This window comes from Coffea arabica, chromosome 1c (genome assembly GCF_036785885.1).
Source record: "Coffea arabica cultivar ET-39 chromosome 1c, Coffea Arabica ET-39 HiFi, whole genome shotgun sequence".
NCBI lineage: Eukaryota > Viridiplantae > Streptophyta > Magnoliopsida > Gentianales > Rubiaceae > Coffea > Coffea arabica.
Window position 1 is genome coordinate 44,907,001 of NC_092310.1, and position 5,064 is coordinate 44,912,064.

A 5,064-nucleotide genomic window follows, 5' to 3' on the forward strand; every position below is an offset into this window, starting at 1 on the left:
CAAAGAGTAAAATCAATAAAAAAAAGGGCATTATTGCAAAACGGGCACTTAAATATCCGTCAGGGTTCTTATTCGCGTTTGCACACGCAGATACTTCTCACTGTCCTTCTCTGTATTCGTTTATGCAACCCACAACATCAACAAAAAATTGGTAAGTTCATTTGTTTGTTTATTTAGCTATGAAGGCTTTTTTTCCCCCTGTTAAATGGATGATTTATTTATGTTTTAATTTCTTGATCTTGATTGTAGCTTGTGAACCTTTCGTTGCTAATGCCTTATTGTGTCTCTCAGGAGTTCTTTATTTCTTGGTGGTTAGCTTTTCTCCATAAAGTTTATATTTTGTCATAACAATTTGTTTCTGGTGATTGGATTTTATTTTGTGTTTAGACCTATTGAAGTTCAATGAAATTGTCAGTTCTGGCGCTTGAGTTATTTTATTTTATTTTTTGGCTAGAACTGGTCTGAAACCCGAATGAAGATGGATGTAAAATTTGTTCCCTAAGTTGGCTGTTAAGGTTTCTTTTGCATATGAGTGAACTATGAATGAAAATAATCCGAAAGTACTTGCACTTGCTCCTTACTTAAGCCCTCGAATGCCTTTCCTAGTTTTTCTTTCTCCTTTGATCTATTGAGACATTGGATATTTTGGATTTTGAACAAGAAAATCTTGCAAGGGTACTCAATATTGAATCGATTGGTATGTTTTGCACATTAGCTTTTCATAAGGGTTAGGTTCATTCCATAAGTCAACCACTCTCTTTAAAGATTGTTCCTTTGTAATATTTGATTGCAAGTAAGAATGCAGCCTAATACCAAACTTAATCCAAAAAAACGTTGCTTAGTATTGATTTGTTGTATGCCTAGTCTGCCATGCTCTGGGTATATGCATGGAAGTCAATTCCTAGAATGCTACCATTTACCAAAACATTCTTGCGTGTGGTCTTCTCTCCCAAAGCACATTCATGCAAAAGATATTTATCAAGCATGGTAGCCAATGGCATCAGATTGGTGGACTGAAAATTTATGAGTTGTAAACGGCTTGCAATACTGGATGTCATATTGTTGATTAGTCTTCTTATACCAGTAGGATTTCCATATTCCAGAATGAGATGATAGTCCCTGAAAATATGAATGAGACTGACATCTTCCCCATTTCTCTTCTTAAGGTGAGAAGCTCACTGGAAATAGGATGTGAAGCTTCTACACAGGAAGGAAGGATTACATTCATTTGCTGCATTTAGTACTACAAGTGCCAAAGGGCACTGCTTCACCAGAAATCATCCTTCAGTGTTTATTTTTTTGTAACTATCTTCAAACCATGAAGCTTTCTGTAGTTTTCAAATCCTTGCGTAGCTATCCCGCTCTTCGTGTGGTTACTGGCCCTCTACAGTCTCGTGCATTTCAGCCTGATTTCATTCCCAGGGATCCCAAATCAAAGCCCGTAAGACACAAGTATCCTGCTTTCTATGATCCTTATGGCCCTAGACCCCCACCTTCATATAAGATCATTCGGCTTGCAGAACATATTGCAGCCCTGTCTCCTGAAGAGCGTAATTTGATTGGTCCCACGCTTAGAGACAGACTAAGACATCCGAAGATTCAACCAGTTTTAGTGGAGGGCATGGACTTGGGTCCTCAGGGAGGGTCTGGTGCTGGTCTTCAAAGGCTGAGGAGAAAAAGGTTGAAAAAACTGCATTTGATGTCAAGTTAGAAAAGTTTGATGCTGCTGCAAAAATTAAGGTGATCAAAGAGGTTCGTGCTTTCACAAATTTGGGGTTGAAGGAAACCAAAGATTTAGTTGAGTAAGTACCAGTTTTAATTAAGCAAGGTATCACTAAAGAAGAGGCAAATGATATTATAGAGAAAATCAAGGCTGTAGGAGGAGTTGCTGTTATGGAGTAGATTTTCACCGAGTTTTGTATGCTTTCATTGAACTGTTATCAAAGTTCTATTGCCAGTTTTTCGCTTTGATAGAGAAACAACTGCCATTCTGAAGATGTTGTTCTTGCATATTCAAAAGAATGAAGGGAAAATGACCTGTTTCATCCCTCACATTTTGCAAAAATATTCTTTTCGTCCCTCACTTTTAAAATGAAGCAAATTCGTCCCTGACATTTAAAAATTAAAGCTATTACATCCCTGAACCTAATTTTCAATCTGAATTAAACCATCTAATAACCCAGTAATAAATTTCGAAAATAGAATTGATAGATCATTCGGTCAACTTCATCGTATTCACATGACATTTATTAAACCAAAAAAATAATAATTATAACATAAAAGGCCATTCTTTGTCTTGGAATAGTAGAGTTTTTTTTTTATAAATCTTTTCATGCACCATTAGTATATCCGCTTGCGAATCTAGATGTGTATCATAAATATAAAATTTGATGTTTAAATTTAAATTAAAATAATATGGCGGTACATAAAACTGTCAGTGTATACAATGATAATGTAGAAAAGATTAATCTTTCTTTTTTATATTATAATTTTTTATTTTTTATTTTTAGGTTCATTAAATTTTACATGAATATCAAGTTGAGTTAACTAAGTGATCTACCAATTACACCCCCAAAATTTATAATCAGGTTGATTGGTGGTTTGATTTAGATTGAAATTTGGGTTCAGGGATGTAATAATTTTAGTTTTTAAATGTCAAGGACGAAATTGTTTCATTTTAAAAGTGAGGGACGAAAAAAATATTTTTATGAAATGTGAAGGATGAAGCCGATCATTTTCCCAAGAATGAAACTTTCCTTGCTAGGTAGAGGAGGAACATTATTATATTTTCCTTCAAAATTGGTTTTTCATACTTGATATTTTGTGCTGACCCTTAATGGGATTTTGGGATACGGATGGGCCACCAGGGGAATTGGCTTAACAGATGTCTGGTTTGTGTAAAATTGCTGGTGTATGATATTGGAATTATTGCTGATTTAGCTGTGGTTGCAACTTACAAGTAGTCTGTTTGGTTCAGCATTTTAACATGGTGGCAGACTTTTCAGTGGCCGCAAATGGCCTCTGTCCATTTTTGAGATGGCCAAACAGTTACATTTCAGGCTTTTGCCAAGTATGGAAATTTTGGAATTGAATTATGAACTCTCAACATGCGATTTTCACTTAATTGATCCTCAGCAATTAATAGACCCACACTCTAGTAGATAACATTTTTAGCCACTTCATGCAATATTTGAAAATATTTCTTGCGCAAATATGCGATGTGTAACCTTCATTGTTGTGGTCGAATAACATTCCTAATTGACCAATTGTTACTAGTCAATTAGTTCATCTTAACTTGAAAGCAGCAGTAGAGTAAATAAACATGATTGTGGCCCAAGTCTTCAGTTCTTTGGCCATATGATAGTTAATATACGATTATGGTCTTGATTCTTCAATTCTTTGGATGGATGGAACTATTAGGAAATTGTTCATTTAATAAACATGTTTGGTCTTGCTTCTTCTAGAAAAGAAAGGTAAATCCTTAAAGGTGAAGGCAAGCTCTTCAAGTGTCGAACCTTGAACATGCATGTTACTTTTTTTGCTTTTGGGTGATGACAGTAGATAACATTTCCATGTGGAGCATGACCGAGAAAGACAAAGGGCTAGAGAGTGGATGACTGTGTTCATTGATTGATTTTCCATTTCCCAAGTTATTGCATTAGTTGATCTTCCAACTTGGTTAAGGTAGTGGTTGATGACGAATGAGTTGAGGCTTTCCAAAAAGGATTTGCAAACGTGGATTCATAATGTGTCAATTGCGTCCCCATGTTCCAACTCTTATCCCTCTTGTGAAAAGCAAAGATTTTTCAACTTTTTTTTTTGACGTGAAAGAACTGATGGTGAAGAAAATTAAACATGAGCAATGACTTTGTTTTAACTCCTCTTTCATCACAAAATCCTTAATTAACACGGCTTTTAGCATAAAACTTGGCTGCTACTACTTTTCCTCTTACCTTGCCACACAAAATAAGCAAGAAATTGACAAATACCTCCTGCGTGCCCTCATAAGTATTATTTGGCTTGTATTCTCCCAAGATATAGGTGCCTATCAAACTATAATGCGACGCAAGAAAAATAAGAAGTAAATAACAAAAGAAATGTGAAAATAAAAGCCATAAAATCAAACTAGTATAGCTTACCTCTATACATAAGCCCTTTTTTTGTTCAAATTACTCAACAGGAGTGTGCATCGAAATCAAATTCGGCAATTTGGAATTTTAAATTTGAAATTTTTGGAAATTTGGACATTAGAAAATTCGATCGATTTCAAATTCGATTTCACAAATTCCGAATTCAATTTGAAAGTCGGTAATAACCGATTTCACCTAATTTTGTAATTATATGTAAGTTTTGCTAAACTAAATGCCCACTTTTGTATAATATAAGTTTATAGTTATAACGTAATATACAAATAACTTAATAAGACTTATTATTTTATTGTTTTATAATATAATTATTAATTAGGTGTATTATTATATAATATAAATTTTTATATTACATATATATTAATATATATAACACATACGAATTTGAAATTGAATATCAAATTAGGTATTCGATTCCGATTTCACATTGTGAATTCGAAATCCAAAATTCCGTTTTGAGAAAACATATTCTCAAATTCAAACCAAATTCGTATATTTTGAAAATAAAAAATTCCGATTTCCTTTCCGTTTTTCACTTTACCGATTTCGAGAATTCCAAAATTCGAATCGAATTCGATCGATAAATCGATTTTTTTTAAGTTATATGCACCTATAACTCAGAATGAATCACTTATTATATATTTATGCTCCACCTACGAAAGGACATAAGAATTTATAACTCTCTTGTAGTATAAAGCTAAGTTCAAATATCTAGCTCAAGAAAAATAGAAAAATACACACTTACACTTTTCATACTTTTCCTCCGTCATTTCCCTAGAAACAAAACAAGCACCTTTAATGTAGTAATAAAAAATTTTTAAAAAAAATGTTCGGGGGCCATTATGAAGGGCACAGTAAATATACGGGGACACAACCAGAAATCAAGCCAAATTTGAGGGCAACAGGGACGCTTAAATAA

At 33.8% G+C, this 5,064-nt stretch overlaps 1 pseudogene; it reads left to right on the plus strand.

Annotated features, from left to right (window-relative positions):
* LOC113724294 (uncharacterized) lies at positions 1-1,995 on the plus strand (annotated as a pseudogene).
* The last annotated feature ends 3,069 nt before the right edge of the window (positions 1,996-5,064 follow it).